The following is a 25,836-nucleotide window of genomic DNA, read 5'->3' as shown; positions in this document are numbered from 1 at the left end:
TGCATTCATTGATCTCCTTGGCAATCTTAAGTGATCGAATTCCAATTTCTTGGTAATTCAATCTCTCAAATCTTGATCAATAGCCAATTCCTTGGTCAATTGCTCATGAGAAGAGATGAAGTATGGTCACTGATTATACCACGTGTATTTCCAAATCAAAGTGTTGGTAGGATTATATGTCACTATATCCATCCAAACCCCAATTTGGTCCAACATGAGAAAGCATTTCTAGCATGATCTCTTCATTCCTCTTCCAAAGTTCCAAAGAGATCCAAGTATGAATAGCTTCTTTTCCAAGATAACTACCCAATTGAATGAAGATTGAAAGCTTTCTAGTAAAATCAAGAGAAAAGATAGAAGAAGAATAATGAAAACTAATATTGATCCATCAAATTACAACAGAGCTCCCTAACCCAATGAAAGGGGTTTAGTTGTTCATAGCTTTAGAAATGGAAAACAAAGATGGAAAATACATTATGAAAAGTAAACTAGAAGTGCAGAGAAAGTAAAATTATACAGAGAGTAGTTCTCAAATTTCCAACCCCCTTTTTGATTCAAAACTACCCCTATATATACTACTCTTCTGATCTTCTAGTTGGTTCTTCAAATCTTGGATATGGGCCTTTGGATCTTGAGTTTGAAGCAGTTATCCTCTTCAGTGGGCTTAGCTTTACTTTCAGAGAGAAAGTATGAAGTAGGCAGGGACCTTTAGCTTAGGACGTTAGTGGCGTTAACGTTAAGTGAAAGTGTGGGTTCGAGAACGTTAGTGGCAGTCACCTTTTTCACTAACGTTCCTAACCCAAGGGTGATCCACATTAACTTCAACGTTAGTGGCACCAACGTGACCACTAACATTGCCTCTTGATCCTTCGCACACGTTATTGGGACTTACCTTTTCCAATAACGTTGAGAATCCTCCCTTCCCTATGTTAGAGTTCACGTTAGTGTGGCTAACGTGACCTTTAACGTAGGCTTGCCAAATCTTCGAAAACGTTAGTGACACTTACCTTTGTCACTAACGTTTCAAAATGCCCCTACTTCCCACGTTAGAGTTCACGTTAACTAGGTTAACGTGGATTCTAACGTGGTGGTGATAGCCATCTCCAACGTTTGTGACAAAGGTGAGTGTCACTAACGTTGGCTCATCATTCTTTCATCCATGTTAGCTTCCACGTTAACTAAGTTAACGTGGAAGTTAACGTTGCTCATAGTGGCTCATTCCAACGTTAGTGACAAAGGTGAATGTCACTAACGTTGGCGAGTCTTGCTCCCTCCACGTTAGCTTCCACATTAACTTAGTTAACGTGGCAACTAACGTGGCTCAAAGTGGCTTAGTCCAACGTTAGTGACAAAGGTGAGTGTCACTAACGTTGGCCATTCTTTTGCTTCTCCACGTTAGAGTCCACGTTAACTGAGTTAACGTGGCTCTTAATATGGCCAATATGAGCTTGGTCCAACATTAGTGACAAAGGTGAGTGTCACTAACGTTGGCTTCATTTTTTTCTTCCACGTTAGAGTTCACGTTAACTTAGTTAACGTGACTCTTAACGTGGGCTATGATGGCTACGAGGACGTTATTGGCGATTACTTTTCTCATTAATGTTGCAAGCTAGCTCCCTTTCCATGTTAGTGGTCACGTTAGTTAGACTAACGTGGCTGTTAACGTGGTTCTTCCTTGCTTCCTTTGTCCTGAAATCAAGCAGTAGAGTGCATCAAAGTTCTAATCCAAGTCATGAGACATGCATCATCCAATTTGTCATTTAATTCATGCATAATTCTCATGAAATGATGTAAAGTGCACAATATTTGCCTGAATCAAGATATAAGTGAAATTCTTCCCAAAACTTGCTTATTTCCTAAGAAAATGCATGAAACTACCCTAAAACAGTAAAGAAAAGGTCAGTGAAACTGGCTAAAATGCCCTGGCATCACACATTCAGCTGGTGCAATCTTTTTTCTCCAGCTAATTTGGCATCAAAGTTTAGGAATCTGGTTGCCCAGTAGGCCTTATGCTCCAGTTTCACAGGCAGATGACAGGCCTTACCATATACAAGCTGGTATGGAGAGGTCCCTATAGGAGTCTTGAATGCTGTTCTGTAAGCCCACAGAGCATCATCCAAGCTTCTCGCCCAATCCTTTCTACGGGTACTTACAGTCCATTCCAGGATTCTTTTTAGTTCTCTATTAGAGACTTCAGCTTTACCATTTGTCTGTGGATGATATGGAGTTGCCACCTTGTGGCTAATTCCATACCGGACCATAGCAGAGTAAAGCTGTTTGTTACAGAAGTGAGTGCCCCCATCACTGATTAGTGCTCTAGGGACACCAAACCTGCTGAAGATATATTTCTGGAGGAACTTCAGCACTGTCTTAGTATCATTAGTGGGTATGGCAATGGCCTCTACCCATTTGGATACATAGTCAACTGCCACCAGAATATAAGTGTTTGAATATGATGGTGGGAAAGGCCCCATGAAGGCAATACCCCATACATCAAACAACTCAATCTCCAAGATTTCTTGTTGATGCATGGCGTAACCATGAGGCAGATTACCAGCTCTCTGGCAACTGTCACAGTTACGTACAAACTCTCGGGAATCCCTATAGAGGGTAGGCCAGTAGAAGCCACATTGGAGGACCTTGGTGGCTGTTCGCTCATCTCCAAAATGGCCTCTATATTGTGACCCATGGCAATGCCATAAGATCTTTTGTGCTTCTTCTCTAGGCACACACCTACAGATTATTCCGTCTGCACATCTCTTAAAGAGATAGGGTTCATCCCACAATTAGTACTTTGCATCAGTAATTAATTTTTTCTTTTGTTGCCTGCTGTACTCCTTGGGTATGAATCTTGCAACTTTATAGTTTGCAATGTCTGCAAACCATGGTGTTTCCTGAATGGCAAACAAATGCTCATCCAGAAAGGTTTTAGAGATCTCAATAGAGGGAAAGGACGCCCCTTCTACTGGTTCTATTCGGGACAGATGATCAGCCACTTAGTTTTCTGTCCCTTTTCTGTCTCTTATTTCTATATCAAACTCTTGTAGAAGCAACACCCATCTTATGAGCCTGAGTTTTGAATCCTGATTTGTAAGTAGATATTTAAGAGCAGCATGGTCAGTGTACACAATCACTTTTGATCCTACTAAGTATGATCTAAACTTGTCAATGGCATAAACCACTGCAAGCAATTCTTTTTCTGTGGTTTTGTAATTTTTCTGGGCATCATTTAAAACACGACTAGCATAATAAATGACATGCAGAAGCTTGTTATGCCTCTGTCCCAGTACTACACCAATGGCATGGTCACTGGCATCACACATTAGTTCGAATTATAATGTCCAGTCTGGTGCAGAAATAACTGGTGCTGTGACCAGCTTAGCTTTCAGAGTTTCAAACGCCTACAGACACTCTGTGTCAAACATAAATGGCGTGTCAGCAGCTAGCAGATTGCTCAGAGGTTTTGCAATTTTTGAAAAATCCTTTATAAACCTCCTATAGAATCCTGCATACCCTAGAAATCTTCTAATTGCCTTAACATTGGCAGGTGGTGGTAATTTTTCAATTATTTCCACTTTAGCTTGATCCACATCTATTCCCTTGTTTGAAATTTTATGCCCAAGGACAATTCCTTCAGTCACCATAAAGTGATATTTTTCCCAGTTTAAAACTAGGTTGGTCTCATGGCATCTTTTCAGAACAAGTGCTAGATGGTCAAGGCAGGAGCTGAATGAGTCTCCAAATACTGAGAAGTCATCCATGAAGACTTCCAAAAATTTCTCTACCATATCAGAGAAGATAGAGAGCATGCACCTCTGAAAGTTTGCAGGTGCATTGCACAGACCGAAAGATATCCTTCTGTAGGCAAACACTCCAAAAGGACATGTGAATGCTGTTTTTTCTTGGTCCTGAGGATCTACTGCAATTTGGTTGTAGCCTGAATAGCCATCCAAAAAGCAGTAATATTCATGACCTGCTAGTCTCTCTAGCATCTGGTCTATGAATGGTAAAGGAAAGTGATCCTTCCTGGTGGCTATATTGAGCCTTTTGTAGTCAATACACATACGCCACCCTGTAACTGTTCTTGTAGGAACCAGTTCATTTTTTTCATTATGAACCACTGTCATGCCTCCCTTTTTGGGAACAACTTGGACAGGGCTCACCCAGGGGCTATTAGAAATAGGATAAATAATCCCAGCCTCCAGTAACTTGGTGACCTCTTTCTGCACCACTTCCTTCATTGCTGGATTTAGCCGCCTCTGTGGTTGAACCACTGGCTTAGCATTGTCCTTCAATAGGATTTTGTGCATGCATCTTGTGGGGCTGATGCCCTTAAGATCACTTATGGACCACCCAAGAGCTGTCTTGTGTGTCCTCAGCACTTGATGTAGTGCTTCCTCTTCCAGTAGATTTAAAGCAGAGCTTATGATCACCGAAAAAGTGTCACCTTCTCCCAGAAATGCATATTTCAGGGATGGTGGTAATGGTTTGAGCTCGGGTTTAGGAGGTTTTTCCTCTTCCTGAGGAAGTTTCAGAGACTCTTTCAATTCCTCTGAATCCTCTAGATCAGGCTGAACATCTTTAAAGATGTCTTTCAGCTCTGATTCGAGACTCTCAGCCATGTTGATCTCATCTACCAAAAAGTCAATAAGATCAACCTTCATGCAGTCTTTTTGGTGTGTTTGGATGCTGCATGGCTTTGACAGCATTTAACTTAAACTCATCCTCATTGACTCTCAGGGTTACTTCCCCCTTTTGGACATCAATGAAAGTTCGTCCAGTTGCTAGGAAAGGTCTTCCTAGAATGAGAGTAGTGCTCTTGTGCTCCTCCATTTCCAGCGCTACAAAGTCAGTGGGAAAGGCGAATGGCCCAACCCGGACAATCATGTCTTCAATCACGCCTGATGGGTATTTAATGGAGCCATCAGCAAGTTGGAGACATATCCGGGTTGGTTTGACTTCTTCAGTTAAACCAAGCTTTCTGATAGTGGATGTAGGTATTAGGTTGATGCTTGCCCCAAGATCACATAAAGCTGTCTTGGTGCAATTATCCTCTAATATGCATGGTATCATAAAGCTCCCGGGATCTTTAAGCTTTTCTGGGAAGCTTTTCAGAATGACTACACTGCATTCTTCAGTGAGGAGAACTCTTTCAGTTTCTCTCCAATCCTTCTTATGACTCAAGATCTCTTTCATGAACTTGGCATAAGAGGGTATTTGCTCAAGTGCCTCTGCAAATGGAATCTTTATTTTAAGAGTCCTGAGATAGTCTGCAAAGCGGGCAAATTGCTTATCCTGCTCCTCTTGGCAGAGTCTTTGAGGATAAGGCATCTTGGCTTTGTATTCCTCAACCTTAGTTGCTGCAGGTTTATTTTCTACAGAGGTGATTGGAGAAGCCTTTTTAGAGGGGTTGCTATCAGCACTTGTGTGTGTCTGATCCCTCATTGGCATTTGAATGCCAGGTTAAGAAGCTGGATTGGCATTGGACGCCAACTCCTTACCTGTTTCTGGTGTTTGAACGCCAGAACTGAGCTTCCATTGGGTGTTTGACGCCAGCTCCTTGCCTGTTTCTGGCGTTTGAATGCCAGAACTGCGTGTGGGTTGGGCGTTTAACGCTAGCTTTGCATTCTTTTCTGGTGTTTGAACGCTAGAGTTATTCCTCTCTGTGCTCTTACTATCCTCAGAGGGATTTTGGATAATATTTTGCTCATCCTCTGTCAGTTGTTCTTTTCTTGGCTTTTTGTTACTCTGAAGTGAGGTATTTAATGTTTTCCCACTTTTTAATTGAACTGCCTAGCACTCTTCTGTTATCTGCTTTGATAACTACTGTTTTGTCTGATTCAATTGTGCTTCCATATTTTTATTAGCATTTTTAGTGTCTTGTAGCATCTCCTTGAATTCTACTATCTGTTTTGTTAGAAAACACAATTGTTGATTGAGTTCAGCAACTTGTTCTGAAGGACCAAGTTCAGTAGACACTGCTTTGGCTTCTTCTTTTATGGAGGACCCACTACTTATGTACAGATGCTAATTTCTAGCAACTATATCAATAAGCTCTTGAGCCTCTTCAATAGTTTTTCTCATGTGTATATATCCACCAGCTGAGTGGTCTAGAGATATCTGAGCTCTTTCTGTAAGCCCATAGTAGAAGATGTCTAATTGCACCCACTCTGAAAACATTTTAGAGGGGCATTTCCTTAGCATCCCTCTGTACCTCTCCCAGGCATTATAAAGGGATTCATCATCCTCTTGTTTAAAGCCTTGGATGTCCATCCTTAGCTGTGTCATCCTTTTTGGAGGGAAATATTGATTCAGGAATTTGTCTGATAACTGTTTCCATGTTCTTATGCTTGCTGTGGGTTGGTTATTTAACCACCTTTTAGCTTGATCTTTTACAGCAAACGGAAATAGTAACAGCCTGTATACATCCTGATCTACCTCCTTGTCACGTACTGTGTCAGCAATTTGCAAGAATTGTGCCAGAAACTCAGTAGGTTCTTCCTGTGGAAGACCGAAATACTGGCAGTTTTACTGCACCATGACAATGAGCTGAGGATTTAGCTCAAAACTGCCTGCTTTGATGGGAGGTATACAGATACTACTCCCATATGCAGCAGTAGTGGGATTAGCATATGACCCCAGAGTCCTTCTGGACTGTTCATTTCCACTTAGACTCATGATGGATAAAATGGAATTGATATGAATTGCAAAGAAAATATATTTTTGTTTTTATTTTATTTATGTAGGAGAAACCAAATTATTAAGATAAATAAAAATAATAAGATAAAATAAAATAAAATATTTAGAAGTTAAAATGTAAATTTCGAAAACCAAGAGAAAAATAAATTTGAAAATGAAAATAATTGCTTAATTAAGAGGATTTGAAAAACTTTGGATATGATTTTTGAAAAAGATTTTGAATTTTGAAATGATTTGATTTTAAAAAAATCTGAATTTTTAAAAGTAATTTTCGAAAATACAATTTAAAATAAAGAGAAAAGATATTTTTGAATTTAATGAGCAAATAGAAAAAAATAATAAAATGACACAAGACTTAAAATTTTTAGATCTAATGCTCCTTGTTTTTCGAAAATTTTGGAGGGAAAACACCAAGGAACACCAAACTTAAAATTTTAAGATCAAAATATAAAGAAGACTCAAGAACACCTTGAAGACTCACAAAAACATAAAAAGAACACCAAACTTAAAACTTTTAGAAAACTACAAATAAATTTTTGAAAATTAAAGAAAAATAACAAGAGAACACCAAACTTAAAAGTTTGACACATGATTTAATCAAAGAAAAATTATTTTTGAAAAAGTTTTAAAAGGAAGATACCCAATTACCAAGAACATAAGCACAACACTCTAGCCAACTGAGCTACAAATTTAAAGTGTTCTTAACAAAATATTTAATGTATAAAAATTTTTATATTTTGGATACTAATAATTCAAAAATGCACAAGAAAAACAAGAAAAAACACAAAACAAGAAAAACTAAAGATCGAACAAGGAAAATAAACAAAAACAACTTGAAGATTAAGAAAAAACTAAGAACATATAATTCGAAAAATTGAAAGAAAAATAAAATTATGCAATTGACACCAAACTTAAAATATTAAACTAAACTCAAACAGAAGACTAAATCATGAAGTTATTGGTTTTTAAAAATTTTCGAAAATAATTTAGAAAAATCAAATAAGGATTTTAAAATTTTAACCAAAAACAATAATAGAAGATTCTAAACCAAAAAGAAAATTTTTTTCTAATCTAAGCAACAAGATGAACCGTCAGTTGTCCAAACTCGAACAATCCCCGGCAACGGCGCCAAAAACTTAGTGCACGAAATTGTGATTCACACTTTTCACAACTCCGCACAACTAACCAGCAAGTGCACTGGGTCGTCCAAGTAATACCTTACGTGAGTAAGGGTCGATCCCACGGAGATTGTCGGCTTGAAGCAATCTATGGTTATCTTGTAAATCTTAGTCAGGAGATTAATGATAAAAATTACTTTTGTTTATGAAAACTAAATAACATGAAATAAGGGTTACTTGTTGTGCAGTAACGGTTCTCACTCATGTTGGAATAGGATCCGTTGATCCTTTTGCGTCTATCACCACGCCCAGCACTCGTGAGTTTGAAGCTCGTCATAGTCATCCCATCCCAGATCCTACTCGGATTACCACAGACAAGGTTTAGACTTTCGGATCTCAAGAATGGCCGCCGATAATTCTAGCCTATACCACGAAGACTCTGCTCTCACGGATTCGAATGCTCTGTTGTTAGAAGATGCAATCAAACACGTGAACCAGGAATCAAAGAAATACACTCTCAATCTAAGGTAGAACGGAAGTGGTTGTCAGGCAGATGTTCATGGGTTGAGAATGGTGATGAGTCTCACGGATCATCACATTCATCATGGTTAAGTGCGAGTGAATATCTTAGAACAGAGACAAGCGTGTTTGAATAGAAAACAGAAGTAATTGCATTAATTCATCGAGACACAGCAGAGCTCCTCACCCCCAATCATGGAGTTTAGAGACTCATGCCGTAGAGATACAATGTAAAACGTGAAAATGTCATGAGATGCAAAATAAATCTCCAAAAGTTGTTTAAGATTCATAAACAGCATCTAGTTTATACTAAAGAGGAACATTCTACCTTTTATTCATTACTAGTGAGCTAGCTATACCATCAGACATACATACCACCAGTCAATCTTTATTTTATTCCTTACCAAATAGAATCAATTCACTTCTGTTCAAACATTTCTTTTATTTAATTAAAACCAGGGAACAAGCATACATTCAAGCAAGTGAAATTAACTAGACACTTAGACTAAAACACTTATTTTGAAATTTAAAGGAAACAAATAGACAGAATTCATTCATAATTATACTATTCAGCAGCGGTATATTCAAACTTCCAATATCAGCAATTCAAAGTACAAGCAATTAAGTGACAATACAACCTTTTAGCAATCTTCTTTGTAGTTCATCACCCTTCGTGGCCTTGGTATTCTCTTTTTCTCTGAATGGTGGTGCATAGCTTTTCCAAAGGTTTAATTGTCTTCCTGCAAAACTATTGGAAGTTGCTTGTTCCCCAAGCACTTGAGAATTGGTGAGTCTATACGTATACTTGTGATTTTCATAACTTAAGTTGGTGTGTGAACACCAAACTTAATTCCTTTCTTTCTTCTAAATGCAGTAAAGTGAACATACATGAAACATCAAGTGCTTCTAAAACTATGACCTGTGACTGAAATTGAAACAGTTGTTAAGGAGTTTTCCTGCTTGTTTGGAGCTAGTGATCAAACTGAGGGTAGAAAGGTATTTTAATAATTGGTGGAACACCAAACTTAGCATCCCACATTCACCCTTGAATTGTTTTGGTGTGCAACACCAAACTTAGCTCCTTGCAATGCAGAGAAATCTTCTTAACTCTTTTATTGACAAGCTATGAAAAGAAAATTACCTTTGGTTGGGTTGCCTCCCAACAAGTGCTCTTTTAACGTCACTAGCTTGACGGTTAGCTCTCTCAGTTGAGTCTGTATTTTGTCTTAGGCCTTTCCTTCATATCACCCAGATAGTGCTTGAGCCTTTGTCCATTTACAGTGAAGGTCTCCTTTGATTTCTCTTCCATAATTTCTATATGTCTATAAGGAGAAACCTTGGTGACAAGAAAAGGTCCTAACCATCTTGACTTTAGCTTTCCAGGAAATAACTTTAGCTTAGAATTGTAAAGGAGCACTCTCTGTCCTTCTTCAAAGATTCTTGGTGCCAACTTGAGGTCATGTCTTTTCTTTGCTTTTCCTTGTAAATTTTGGCATTTTCATAGGCTTGGGATCTGAATTCTTCCAGTTCTTGCAGTTGCAGAAGCCTCCTTTCACCAGCAGCATTGTTATCAAAGTTTAGCAGCTTGAGGGCCCAGAATGCTTTGTGTTCTAGCTCCAATGGTAGATGACAAGCCTTCCCATACACCAATTGATATGGTGACATCCCTATTGGTATTTTGAAGGCTATTCTATATGTCCAAAGAGCATCATCCAACTTCTTTGACCAATCTTTTCTTGAAGCCCCCACTGTCTTTTCCAAGATCTTTTTTAGCTCTCTGTTGGATATCTCTGTCTGTTCACTTGTTTCGGGATGGTAGGGTGTGGCAACTTTGTGCTTTACCCCATACCTCAGGAGGAGACTTTCCAATGGTTTGTTGCAAAAATGGCTTCCTCCATCACTGATAAGAGATCTAGGCACCCCTAATCGGCTAAAGATATTTTTTCTGAGAAAATTCATCACCACCTTATTATCATTTGTTAGAGTTGCAACAGATTCTACGCATTTTGATACATAATCCACTGCCACCAGGATATACTTATTTGAGTATGAGGTTGGGAATGGGCCATGAAATCAATCCCCCATACATAAAATAATTCAAGTTGTAAGATGAATTGTTGTGGCATCTCATTTCTTCTAGGTAAGTTCCCTGCTCACTGGCATTCATTACAGTGCTGCACCATTTCCTTTGCATCCTTGAAAATTGTGGGCCAAAAAAATCCGCATTGTAACACTTTGGCTGCAGTTCTTTCTCCTCCAAAATGTCCCCCACAGCAAGAAGCATGACAATTCCCTAGGACTTTCCTTCCTTCTTCCTCTGAGATGCATCTTCTAAGTATTACATCTGAACATTTCTTGAAAAGGTATGGTTCATCCCAGATGAAGTACTTGGCATCATTAATAAGCTTCCTCTTCTGGTGTTTGTTGAATTCTGGAGGCACCTCCCAAGTTGCTTTGAGATTTGCAATGTCTGCAAACCATGGTGCCTTGTGAACCAACATCAGTTGCTCATCAGGCAAACATTCATTTATATTCAGGCTTTGTGTGCTTCCTTCTTCACAGGGGATCCTTGACAGGTGATCTACTACCTTGTTTTCCACCCCATTTCTTGTCTTTAATCTCAATGTTAAATTTCTGCAGCAATAAAATCCATCTTATCAGCCTTGGTTTTGATTCTTGCTTGGCAAGTAAATACTTCAATGCTACATGATCAGTAAAAACAATCACTTTAGACCCATGAGATATGATCTAAACTTATCAAATACAAATACTATTGCCAGTAATTCCTTTTCAGTAGTTGTGTAATTCCTTTGGGTTTCATTTAGGACTTTGCTGGCATAGTATATAATATGTACTAAGTTGTCCTTCCTCTGTCCTAACACTGCCCTAATAGTAACATCTGATGCATCACACATCAATTCAAAGGGTAGATCCCAGTTAGGTTAGGCAATTATAGGTGCTGAGGAAAGCTTTTTCTTCAGAGTTTTAAAAGCTAGCATGCAATTCTGATCAAATACAAAAGGTGTATTTTTGAAAAACCTCTGATAAACCTTCTGTAAAATCCAGCATGTCCTAGAAAACTCCTAATTGCCTTGACATTACTAGGTGGAGGTAATTTCTCAATTAATTCCACCTTAGCTCTGTCTACCTCAATGCCTTGGTTAGAAACCTTATGACCAAGGACTATTCCTTCTGTCATCATAAAATGGCATTTTTCCCAATTCAAAACCAGATTGGTTTCTTGGCACCTTTTCAATACCAAGGCAAGGTGATTTAGGCAATTAGGGAAGGAATCTCCAAATACTGAAAAGTCATCCATAAAGAGTTCAGTGAATTTTTCAATCATGTTTGAAAAGATAGATAACATGCAGTGTTGGAAAGTTGCAGGCACATTGCACAGCCCCAATGGCATGCGCCTGTAAGCAAAAACCCCATATGGACAAGTGAATGATGTTTTCTCCTGGTCTCTTAGATCAACCACTATTTGATTGTATCCTGAATAGCCATTCAAGAAGCAATAATATGCATGCCCTGCAAGCCTTTCTAGCATCTGGTCCATAAAAGGGAGTGGAAAGTGATCTTTTCTTATAGCTTCATTAAGCTTTCTATAATCAATGTCATTCTCCATCCTATGATAGTTCTTGTAGGTATGAGTTCATTCTTTTCATTGGGCACCACAGTGATGCCTCCCTTCTTAGGAACCACTTGAATGGGGCTCACCCATGGGCTATCTGAAATTGGGTAGATCACCCCTGCCTGCCAAAGCTTCATAACCTTCTTTTGCACCACCTCTTTCATGACTGGATTCAACCTTCTTTGGGCTTGAATGGAGGGCTTAGCATCTTCTTCCAACAAGATCTTATGCATGCATATGGATGAGCTTATCCCTTTCAGATCAGCCAGGGTCCATCCAATAGTATCCTGGTGCTTTTGTAGCACTTTGATTAACTCTTCTTCCTGTTCTTGACTAAGAGCAGAGTTGATGATCACTGGGTAACTTTTATCATTTCCCAAGTATGCATACTTGAGGGTAGGATGCAATGCTTTTAGCTCCAGTTTGGGTGCTTCTTTCTCCTTCTTCCTCTACTCTGATGTGCTTGGAATAGGCACTTCAGCTGATTTGACATCAGCAACCTCAACATTTTACATGAAGTCATCCTCTGTCACTTCTTCAAGTGCTTCTTCAAAGGTTTCTTGCACCACAATTTCCACTGCATCCAACCTCATACACTCTCCTAGTGACTCCTGTGGGTAGTTCATGGCCTTGAATACATTGAACACCATTTTCTCATCATGTAGCCTAAGGGTAAGTTCACCCTTTTGGACATCAATGATGGCTCCAGCGGTAGCCAAAAATGGCCTTCCCAAGATTATTGAAGCTTTGGCTTCTTCCTCCATATCCAACACCACAAAGTTAGTAGGGAAGATGAAGTACCCCACCTTCACCAACAAATCTTCTACTATTCCATGAGGGAATTTGAATGATCGGTCTGCCAATTGGAGAGCTATTCTTGTTGGTTTGGCTTCCTCAATCTTCATTCTTTTCATCATTGTTAAAGACATCAAATTTATGCTAGCTCCTAAATCACACAAAGCTTTCTCCACTGTGATTTCTCCTATGATGCAAGGAATTTGGAAGCTCCCTGGATCCTTCAATTTTTGAGGTAGCTTGTGTTGGATGATAGCACTACATTCCTCAGTTAATACCACAGTTTCATCATTCCTCCAGCTTCTCTTCTTGGTCATTAATTCCTTCAGAAACTTAGCATAGAGTGGCATTTGCTCTAGTGCTTCAACAAATGAAATGTTGATCTGAAGTTTTTTGAAAATCTCCAAGAATCTGGAAAAATTTACTGTCCTTTGCATTCTTCATGAGGTGCTGAGGGTAAGGAGCTTTAGGAACATATGAATTTAGGATTTCTTTTTCTTCAGGTGGATTGGGAACATGTGTTTATGCTTTTTCCTTGTCACTTGAACTTTCATCTGCTTCCTCCTCTTGAGTTTCCTTTGAGGTCTCATTCAATTCTTTTCAACTTCTGAGAGTAATAGCTTTGCATTCCTCTTTCGAAATTGTCTTGGTAGCATTACAAGAACTATGGCCAGGGGCTTGCTTAGACAAGTATCCAATTTGTACTTCAAGTTTCTGAATGGCAACATCTTGATTTGCAGATTGGATCTCACTTCTTCCTTGAAATTTTTCATGTCTTGAGACTCTTTGCACAGATTGGTGAGCATAGCTTCAATCCTAGATAATTTGTCCTCTGATGGTGGAGTTGTGATAAACCACTATTTTATCGTTTATCTTGTGCTAATTTGAGTGATTTTTATCAACTCTCTGCTCACTTATTCACATGATTTGCATGAGTTTACATTTTCCTTCCAAATTTTGTGGTATGATTGAAAACATGCTTCATTGGCCTTAATTTTGCTATGTTTAATCCTCTCTTATTACCATTCGATGCCTTGATATGTGTGTTAAGTGTTTTCAAGGTTTATAGGGCAGGAATGGCTTAGAGGATGGAAAGGAAGCATGCAAAAGTGGAAGGAATACAAGAAGTTGAAGGAATTGCTGAGCTACCCAGCCTGACCTTTTTGTACTTAACTGACCATAACTTGAGCTACAGAGGTCCAAATGAGACGGTTCCAGTTGCGTTGGAAAGCTAACATCCAAGGCTTCAAAATGATATATAATTTGCTATAGTTGCCTTGACAATAGGCAACACGCACGAGTGCATCACGCACACACATCGCATCTGCAAAAATCAGCGTATCAGAATTCGCCCCCAGCGATTTCTGGGCTATTTTTGACCCAATTCTCGGCTCAGAAAACACAGATTAGAGGCTACAGGGTAGAAGAATGAAGACACACTTCTCATTATTCATAATTTTAGGGTTTAGGGTTTAGGGTTTAGGTTTTAGGATTTAGGATTTCTCTTAGTTTTAGTATTACTTCTTCTCAATTCCAGGTTTAATGTTCCTTTAATTTAATTTCTCTTCTTCTTTTATTTGTTCTAGCTTTCTAGTTTATTTATTCCTTTGTTGATTACTTTATGTTGCTAATTGGTTTATGAACTCCATGATTAGATTTGATTTCTTTATTTAATGCAATTTGAGGTATTTCTGATTTATGGTTGCTTTCTTCAATTTATGTGATTGATGATTTCAATATTTAGATTTCTCTCTTTTTGGCTTTGGTTGAGTAATTGGTGACACTTGAGTTATTAACCTCCTTTGTTGATTGATAATTGGAATTTGCTGGTTGATTTGGATCCCTCTAAAGCTAGTCTTTCCTTAGGAGTTGACTAGGACTTGAGGAATCAAATTGATTAGTCCACTTGACTTTCCTTTATTTAGTAAGGGTTAACTAAGTGGGAGTAATGAATAATTCTCATCACAATTGATAAGGATAACTAGGATAGGATTTCCAGTTCTCATACCTTGCTAAGAGCTTTATTAGTTATTACTTTAATTCTTGCAATTTACTTTTCTTGTTCCTTATTCAAAAATCCCAAAAAGATAACCTTTCCATAACCAATAATAAATCATACTTCCCTGTACTTTGGTGCGGTAATTTATAATCCACAAACTAACCGGCAAGTGCACTGGGTCATACCAAGTAATACCTCAGGTGAGTGAGGGTCGATCCCATGAGGATTGAAGGACGAAGCAACAATGGTTGATTAATTTACTTAGTTAGGCAAACAGAAAATAGTGTTTGAGAGTTCAAAGACATTAAAAAATATAAAGAATATTAAAGAAAGGCAAGTAAATACGTTGGAAATAAAGTATGGAGAAACAGTTAAGGCTTCAGAGTTATCTATTTTCTGGATTGACTTTTCTTATTAACTATTTTAATCATGCAAGATTTAATTCATGGAAAACTATATGTGATGCCAGGGCATCTTGGCCAGTTTCACTGACCTTTTCTTTACTGTTTTTAGGTTAGTTTCATGCATTTCTTTAGGAAATAAGCTAGTTTTGGGTAGATATTCACCTACACCTTGATTCAAGCATACATTGTGCATTTTACATTATTTCATGAGGATTTTGCATGAATTTAGTGACAAATTGTATGCTTCATTATCCATGACTTGGACTAGAACTTTGATGTACACTGTTGCTTGATTTCAGGACCAAAGGAAGCAAGGAAAGGGAGGTAACTTGCAAGGTTAATGAAAAAAGTGATTGCCAATAACACTCTCAAAGCCATCATTGCCCACATTAAGAGTCACGTTAACTAAGTTAACGTGCACTCTAACGTGGAAAAGAGAAGTTGAGCCAACGTTAGCGACACTTAACATTGTCACCAACGTTGGCAAACACTCATGAGTGGCCACGTTAGAGCCCACGTTAACCTAGTTAACGTGGCCTCTAACGTTAAAGGGGGAAGAGAAGCCAACGTTAGTGACATTCAACATTGTCACTAACGTTGGCCTAAGGATGCAACACACAACGTTAACTTCCACATTAACTTGGTTAACGTGGGAGCTAACGTAAGAAGTGAGAGTTGTCGACAACGTTAGTGACACTCAACATCGTCACTAACGTTGGAAGCAACCACACAACCTCCAAGGAGCCACGTTAACTTCCACGTTAACTTAGTTAACGTGGAAGCTAACGATGAGGAATGAATAATGAGCCAACGTTAGTGACACTCAACATTGTCACTAACGTTGGGATGGCTAAGAATGGCCACGTTAGAAGCCATGTTAACCTAGTTAACGTGGACTCTAACGTGAGATCTAGGGGCACATTGGAACGTTAGTGACAATGTTGAGTGTCACTAACGTTCTCAAAGTTTGGCAAGGCCACGTTAGAAGCCACGTTAACCTAGTTAACGTGGGCTTTAATGTGAAGCAAAAAGGGACACATTGGAATGTTAGTGACAATGTTGAGTGTACTAGGGCTTTAACGTGAAGCAAAAAGGGGCTCATTGGAACGTTAGTGACAATGTTGAGTGTCACTAACGTTCTCGAAGTTTGGCAAGGCCACGTTAGAAGCCACGTTAACCTAGTTAACGTGGGCTCTAACGTGAGACAAAGGGGTACATTGGAACGTTAGTGAAAATGTTAAGTGTCACTAACGTTCTCAAACTTATACTTTCACTAAACGTTAGCACCCCTAATGCCCTGAGCTAAAGTCTCTGCCCACTTAGCACTTTCTCTCTGCAAGTAAAGCCAAGCCCAAATGAAGAAAAGAACTGCTTCAAACTCAAGATCCAAAGGCCCAAGACTTGAAGAGCAAACTAGAAGCTGAGAAGAGTAGTATATATAGGAGTAGCTTTGAATTGTTAAAGGAGTTCTGGAGGCTGGAAAAAGAGAACTACTCTCTGTATTTTACTTTCTCTGCAATTTCTAGTTCTATGATGTATTCTCCATCTTTATTTTCATTTTCTAGAGCTATGAACAACTAAACCCCTTTCATTGGGTTAGGGAGCTCTGTTGTAATTTGATGGATCATTACTAATTTTCATTATTCTTCTTCTATCTTTTCTCTTGATTTTATTTGAAAGCTTTCGATCTTCATCCAATTGAGTAGTTATCTTGAAAGAGAAGCTATTCAAACTTGGATCTCTTTTGAACCTTGAAAGAGGAATGAAGAGATCAAGCTAGAATTGCTTTCTCATGCTGGACCAAATTGGATTTGGATGGGTATGTGACTATAACCCTCTCAATACTTGATTTGGGAAATGCATGTGGTATAATCAGTGACCATACTTCATCTCTTCTCATGAGCAATTGACCAAGGAATTGGCTATTGATCAAGATTTGAGAGATTGAATTGCAAGAAATTGTAATTCAATCACTTAAGATTGCCAAGGAGATCAATGAGTGCATTGATTGAGGAAGAGATGAAAATGAAATTGATCCGGAGAATTGCAACATCTCCTAAGTCCAATGAACTCCCCATCTCTGATCTTACCCATTCTCTTTAATTTCTGTCATTTACGTTTATGAGCAAATCCCCCATTCCCATTTACAAATTCTGTAATTTATTTTCAGTCATTTACTTCCAGTCCTTTAATTCTAGCATTTACTTTTTTGTTATTTACATTCCCGCCATTTTATTTTCTGCAACTCTCAACCCAAATTCTGGATTCGCTCAACTAGAACATTCTTCTAATTAAAGTTGCTTGATCAATCAATCCCTGTGGGATTCGACCTCACTCTATTGTGAGTTTTTACTTGACGACAAATTCGGTACACTTGCCGAAGGGAGATTTGTTGAGAGACAAGTTTTTTCCCGCATCAAGTTTATGGCGCCGTTGCCGGGGATTGATTGTGCATCAACAATGATTAAATTGGAAGATCACTAGATTGAGCATTTTTATTTTGTGAATTTCATTTTCTGTTTGAGTGATTTACTTTTTGTTTTCGTTAAACTTCTTCCCTTCCCCCTCTACTCTTTTGTTTTTCTTTGTTATTTTCAATTCTGTTTGCTAACCCACTAACTGTTTGATATATTGCATCACCCACAACTAACAGTAATTCTGACACAATTACTTTCTGCACCTATCTTTTCTTGCTTGCACTTGATGGTTGTATGACAGGGAGAAGAAGCGGGGCTTCAACTTCCTTCGATTCGGAACCTGAGAGGACCTTTCTTAGATTAAGGAGGGAGGCAAGAGGAAAGAAAGTAGTTGGTGCTGAGGAAGAAGAGGAATTCTTTGAAACAAACATGGAAGACAACATGGAAAACCATCATGAAGAAGAGGATCACAACCATGGGGGAGGAGGTAGAGCAAATCATGCTGGGGAGGATAGAAGAGTTTTGGGCTCTTACATCAATCCAAACCTAGGCAATTATGGAAGTAGCATCCAAAAGCCAACAATCCACGCCAACAACTTTGAACTTAAACCACAGCTCATCACCCTTGTTCAGAACAACTGTTCCTTTGGAGGAGGTGTTCAAGAAGACCCCAATCAACATTTAACCACCTTCCTGAGAATATGTGACACAGTGAAGTCTAATGGTGTTCACCCTGACGTCTATAGACTGCTCCTATTTCCATTCTCACTTAGGGACAAAGCAGCCCAAGTGGCTGGAATCTTTCCCAAGGAAAAGCTTGACAACTTGGGAAGACATGGTGAACAAATTCTTAGCAAGATTTTACCCTCCTCAACGAATCAATAGGCTGAGAGCTGAGGTCCAAACTTTCAGGCAACAAGATGGTGACACTCTATATGAAGCATGGGAGAGGTTTAAAGACCTAACGAGGAGGTGCCCACCAGATATGTTCAACGAATGGGTGCAGCTGCACATTTTCTATGAAGGACTCTCTTATGAGTCAAAGAAGGCCGTAGACCATTCATCTGGAGGATCTTTGAACAAGAAAAAGACTATTGAGGAAGCCATAGATGTTATTGAAACAATAGCAGAGAACGACTACTTCTATGCTTCCGAAAGAGGGAACACAAGAGGAGTAATGGAGCTAAACAATGTAGATGCTCTGTTGGCCCAAAACAAGCTCATTACCCAGTAGCTGGCTGACCTCACCAAGAAGATGGAGATGAACCAAGTAGCAGCAATCTCTACTTCATCAACAACCCAAGAAGGAGTGAATGAAGAAGCAGAGGGGGGTCAGGAGCAAGCCAACTACATTGGAAATTTACCAAGGAAAAACTATGATCCATACTCCAAGACCTACAACCCTGGATGGAGAAACCACCCAAACTTTGGGTGGGGAAGTGAGCAAGATCAAAACCAAGACCAGAGACATTACAACTCCAACAACAATGCAGCTCACCAGCAATTCACACAGAGGACATCTCAACACCCCCACAACAACACTTCTCCACACACCTATCAAATCCAAAACAGCACATCTGCTCCGAATCACTCATCAATTGATGACAAGCTCTCTAAGATTGAAGCCTTACTTGAAGGAATATGCCAAGAGATTCAAGAAAATAAGGTATTCAAAGAAGAGGTGTGAGCCAATATTAAGAACCAGGGAGAGACCTTCAGGAAGCTGGAATTCCAGGTGGGATATTTAGCTGAGAAGATTCCCAAACCGACTGATAGCTTCCCAAGTGACACGGAGAAAAACCCCAAAGGAGAAGCAAAGAAAGTAAGATGGGAAGATTGCAAAATGGTCACTGCGAGTGATCAAGAGACTGAAGACAAGCAAGGCAAACTTTGCAAACAACCTAAAGACAACTCAACAAAGGAGGAGGATAGAGATCGCCAAGAACCAGAAATCTCACAACAAGAGCTGCTGAAGCTCTATGCACCCTTCCCTCAACTGCTCAATGGTGCTGTGGGAAAAAGAATATACTCAAGGTTCCTAGACTTGTTTGCATCTTTGCATGTAAACATACCATTCATCAAGGCAATTCAACAAATGCCTGCATTCATCAAGTATATGAAGGAACTTCTTCCCAGGAAAAGCTCACTCAAAGGAGGCCAGACTATAGTGATGAACAAGGAATGTAGTGCCCTTATTCAACCTGAGTTGCCTACAAAAAGAAGAGACCCAGGGAGTTTTCACATCCCTTGTGCCATAGGTGAAACTATGTTCGATAGAGCAATATGTGATTTGGGGGCCAGCATCAACTTACTGCCCTTATCCCTGGCGAAGAGGCTGCAGATCAATGAGATAATACCCACAGATGTAATCATTAGACTGGCTGACAAAACTCAAAAGCAAGCAATAGGAGTGGTGGAAAATGTGTTGCTAAAGGTTGGGAAATACTTTCTCCCAACAGACTTTGTCATCCTAGACATGGAAGAGAGTCACACTCATCCAATCATATTGGGAAGACCATTCCTAGCTACGGCCAGAGCACTTATCGATGTAGAGAAAGGGGAGCTAATATTGAGAATCCATGATGAACGACTCAGCTTCAATGTTTTCAAACTCTCACAAGAAACAGATCAAGAGGACAAGGAACTAAGCACAAATGATAATGAGACACTGAAGGAGGAAACAAGCACTGAAGCACAGCCAGTTCATTCTGAGATCCCCTTAATAGATAAACAAGGAAAACAGCAATTGCCACAGCTCAAGGAAAAGTTGGAGGAACCTAAACCTCTAGAGGCAGGTGAAGACAGCATCACAACTCCTTGGAAAAAAGAGGTCACCAAGGGGAAGGCAACCTCAAAAGAAACAAAGAAGAAGGTACCATGGAGATGGAGGAACAAGAAGATCCCTACGGAAGACTTCTCTCCAGGGGATAGAGTTGTCTCAGCTTACTTCCCAGATATTCCCCCTAATCTCCCCACTGTACCATCTCAGTTACCCAAGGTCTTCACTATCAACAGAGTTCTTTCCCTGGAACATGTGGAGATCATTGATCCAACCAATGGATATAAGTCCACAGCAAGAGGGGAGGACTTTAAGCACTACCAACCACCCTGATGAAGGAAAAACGTCAAGCTAGTGACGCTAAAGAAGCGCTTCATGGGAGGCAACCCATGTTTTATATGTTTTTAAAATAATGAATAAATCAATGTTTATGAATTTCAACCCAATCTTGACAAACACTTAGTGCAATCTTTATCATGCAGTATATAGTGAAGAACAAGTTTGGTGTTCAAAGCAAACCAAGATGCATGCTAGTCTTGGGAGCTTTGAACAAACTTTTCATCACATTGCTTCAAACTAAGTTTGGTGTCACCCCATGGTACCACCAAAATGCATATAAGGACCCACCAATAGTTAGTTAGTTAGTTGGAATTCATAAATAAACAATTAAATCCTTTCTTCCCTTTTATTCATATTAGCCGTAAAGTTCATATGGTCATTTTAATATCTTTTCTTACTTTTCTTAGTTTGTCTTTATAGGAAAAGAAAAGGAGCATTAAAAGGGATAGATTGGACAACCAAACAAAGAAGGTTCGGACACCACAAAAGGAGGGGCTACACACTTGTTCTAAAAAGGGAATACATCGGAAAATGTTGCCATGCAACATTGAAAAAAAATGGCACCCCTAGAAGACCGAGCAATCCCTATCATAAAGTGATGATCCTTGTCTTCTAGCCATGCATAACCCCAACCGTCCATCAAGTGACCACTTCATCAATCTACACCCTCCATTCTCTCACAACTTCTCTATATAAACGACCCTTGCCCGTACCACCCTTAATTGTCATCACACACCCTTCACCACTCTTCCTTTCGGTACAAGACACCTTCTATCCGATTATAAACATTCCCCCCCTCACTCTCTTCATTGCCATAAAACCCTAAACAACCAAAAGTCTCCACAACCTTACCACCTTCACATATTAACTATCATTCATGGCGTCTTCGGGTTCTAAAAGAAGGAAGGGAAAGGAACCCATGGAAGAACACCCATATGATGAAAGGAGATTTAGAAGCTTGCATCATGCATTGCAATACGGGTGGATGGTTGATAAGGAAATCATTTATGAGCTGGGATTTCAAGTTACAAAGACTGAGTGCCCCGAAATCACAGAGAAGATAGAAAGGAGAAGATGGGAGCTCCTCACTGACCCGGTCATTAAGGTGAATGCAAATCTCATAAGAGAATTTTATGCAAATGCGGTTCGATATGATAAGAAGGATGAGTCTTACACAAGCTTTGTGAGAGGAAAGATGGTGGACTTTGGTCCCATGAGTGTCATGAGGGCATTGAAGCTACGGTCTATACAATTTGAAGAAGAAAGCTATCACTCAAGATTGGACAACCCCAATTATGACCAGATTCTGCAAGATATTTGTGTACCAGGAGCTGACTGGGAAAGGGGTGCGGGAAATAACCCAAAGTTCATCAAGAGAACAGATCTCACTCCTGAAGCCAAGGGGTGGTTTGAGCTTGTCAAAAGGTCTATTCTCCCAGCTGCAAACAACTCAGAGGTGAATGTCAAGAGAGCCACAATGGTGCACTGTATACTGAAGGGAGGAGAAATCAAGGTTCATGAACTCATAGCTGAAGGTATTAGAAAGATTGCAGAGAAAAGCGACTCAAGAGGAACGTTAGGTTACCCCAGCACTATTTACCGAATATGCAAGAAAGCTGGGGTAGTTTTTGAAGATGAGAACCCCATGTGGATAAAGGAAGGCATCCCAATAACTATACGAAGGATGAAAGCTGCAGCATCCCCTTTGCCTTAGCGGAAGCAAAGGAAGAAAACAGCCCCTCAAAGGGTGGAAGAGAGTCATGAGTCAGTGAGAAAGGCACTTGAGGATTGGAAGCAAGCAAGATTGGCACGGATGCGAGGAAATACAAGAGGAAACAAGGAGGACAAGCAAGGAAAAGAGCATGGACATCCACAACAGTAAAAGGTGGTGGAGTTCCTTCTTTGTTCCATCTTTCTCTATGTTTTAAATAAGGAAGGTCTTGTATGAAATAGAACTTGCTTCCATGTTATGTTTAAACCTTTTTCAATTATGTCTTTTAAGTTTCTGGTATTGAAGAAAGTCTATGTGCACTAGTCTTTAAATGTCACTGCATCTTTCCCTTATTTACTTGTAAGCTTGTCCTTTTTAATCAAATGAAGAAGAGAATGTTTATGTTTTTAAAAGACCAGAGTAGAGTTCATAATGTGGAAGTACATTCATGAATCTTTGGGGTAGTCATAAGTTAGCTAAGTTGGTTCAACAATAAGATGGGATGATAGCTATCTGGCCTGAATACTTGACTTTGGATATACTCATGAGACTAAGTATATGACAAGATCCTAATAAGAGAAAGAGAAAAGAATAATGAAAGTGGAAAAACAAAAGAAAAAGAGTAAGCAATAAGGCTAGGCACCAATGGTTTTGATCTTAAGATATGTGTCTGTGGTGTTCCTGTGTGAGGGATCTACTTGGATGAATAAGCTCTTAGGGGTGCTTTATCACCTGGTAACTTGGGTTAACTAACCCGGGATTATCAGCTGAAAATCCACTATCAAGAGTAACCCTCACCACAGAGCATTTAGTAACCCAAAGAGGTGCTGGACACCAAGGTCTCAAGAAGGAAAATAAATGAACCATATGCCTGTGGTGTGTATGCATGGGGGAGAGACTTGAGGGAGTAAGTCCTTAGGGGTGCTTCAACACCTAGCACTTTGAACCAACTGGTTCGGGAGTGTTGGCTGAAAGCTTATCTTAAAGAGTTGCCCCCTTACAGAGCACTTAGCCTAAATAACACAAATAACCCTTGAAATAACAATAAAAGGATCAATGAATAAAAATTTCATGGGATATAAACAAAGTAAGTGTTTAGGGACATGATAAAAGTCTGAAAGCCAGTAATGGAATGAACCTAAGTTGCTATGCATGAAACCACCATAAAATCAGTAACATGACTTCCACAAGAATGACTCATTCCTCTGGATATTCCATTCATCATTCTCTTGTTCCAGTACTTGCTTAGGGACAAGCAAGCTTTAAGTTTGGTGTTGTGATGCCAGGGCATCTTGGCCAGTTTCACTGACCTTTTCTTTACTGTTTTTAGGTTAGTTTCATGCATTTCTTTAGGAAATAAGCTAGTTTTGGGTAGATATTCACCTACACCTTGATTCAAGCATACATTGTGCATTTTACATTATTTCATGAGGATTTTGCATGAATTTAGTGACAAATTGTATGCTGCATTATCCATGACTTAGACTAGAACTTTGATGCACTCTGTTGCTTGATTTCAGGACCAAAGGAAGCAAGGAAAGGGAGGTAACTTGCAAGGTTAATGAGAAAAGTGATTGCCAATAACGTGGGTAGATATTCACCTACACTTAATGAGTGTCACTAACGTTCTCGGAGTTTGGCAAGGCCACGTTAGAAGCCACGTTAACCTAGTTAACGTGGGCTTTAACGTGAAGCAAAAAGGGGCACATTGGAACGTTAGTGACAATGTTGAGTGTCACTAACGTTCTCGAAGTTTGGCAAGGCCACGTTAGAAGCCACGTTAACCTAGTTAACGTAGGCTCTAACGTGAGGCAACGGGGTACATTGGAACGTTAGTGAAAATGTTAAGTGTCACTAACGTTCTCGAACTTATACTTTCACTAAATGTTAACACCCCTAATGCCCTGAGCTAAAGTCTCTGCCCACTTAGCACTTTCTCTCTGCAAGTAAAGCCAAGCCCAAATGAAGAAAAGAACTGCTTCAAACTCAAGATCCAAAGGCCCAAGACTTGAAGAGCAAACTAGAAGCTGAGAAGAGTAGTATATATAGGAGTAGCTTTGAATTGTTAAAGGAGTTCTGGAGGCTGGAAAAAGAGAACTACTCTCTGTATTTTACTTTCTCTGTAATTTCTAGTTATATGATGTATTCTCCATCTTTATTTTCATTTTCTAGAGCTATGAACAACTAAACCCCTTTCATTGGGTTAGGGAGCTCTGTTGTAATTTGATGGATCAATACTAATTTTCATTATTCTTCTTCTATCTTTTCTCTTGATTTTACTTGAAAGCTTTCTATCTTCATCCAATTGAGTAGTTATCTTGGAAGAGAAGCTATTCAAACTTGGATCTCTTTTGAACCTTGAAAGAGGAATGAAGAGATCAAGCTAGAATTGCTTTCTCATGCTGGACCAAATTGGGTTTGGATGGGTATGTGACTATAACCCTCTCAATACTTGATTTGGGAAATGCATGTGGTATAATCAGTGACCATACTTCATTTCTTCTCATGAGCAATTGACCAAGGAATTGGCTATTGATCAAGATTTGAGAGATTGAATTGCAAGAAATTGTAATTCAATCACTTAAGATTGCCAAGGAGATCAATGAGTGCATTGATTGAGGAAGAGATGAAAATGAACTTGATCCGGAGAATTGCAACATCTCCTAAGCCCAATGAACTCCCCATCTCTGATCTTACCCATTCTCTTTAATTTCTGTCATTTACGTTTATGAGCAAATCCCCTATTCCCATTTACAAATTCTGCAATTTATTTTCAGTCATTTACTTCCAGTCCTTTAATTCTAGCATTTACTTTTCTGTTATTTACATTCCCGCCATTTTATTTTCTGCAACTCTCAACCCAAATTTTGGATTCGCTCAACTAGAACATTCTTCTAATTAAAGTTGCTTGATCAATCAATCCCTGTGGGATTCGACCTCACTTTATTATGAGTTTTTACTTGACGACAAATTCGGTACACTTGCCGAAGGGAGATTTGTTGAGATACAAGTTTTTCCCCGCATCAATATGTGACTAGACCTTAATTCCTTAGACCTTTCTAGTCCCTCCACCCAAAATTTGGGTGATTTCTCCACCCCTGATTATATGTCTTAGAATATGGATCATTGTTGGGATTTCTAGGACCACTCCCCATGTAATTGATCTGTTCAGAAGAGTATTGAGCATAGTCATAATTATCATTTTGCACAAAATTACCTATCATGTCATAAGATATCTCTTGAGATGGATTTTAGGTGTTGATAGCTGAGACTTGCATTCCATCCATCTGTTTAGTAAGTAGACTTATTTGCTGAGACATAAGCTTATTTTGAGCAAGAAGAGCATTAAGTGCTTCTACTTCCATAACACCCTTCTTCAGAGAAGCCTCAGAATTCACAGGATTTCCGTTAGATAAGTATAA

This window comes from Arachis ipaensis, chromosome B4, assembly GCF_059453495.1.
Source record: "Arachis ipaensis isolate K30076 ecotype BB chromosome B4, ASM5945349v1, whole genome shotgun sequence".
Taxonomy (NCBI): Eukaryota; Viridiplantae; Streptophyta; class Magnoliopsida; order Fabales; family Fabaceae; genus Arachis; species Arachis ipaensis.
The sequence above is the reverse complement of the archived record's forward strand: the minus strand, read 5'-3'. Positions refer to the sequence as shown.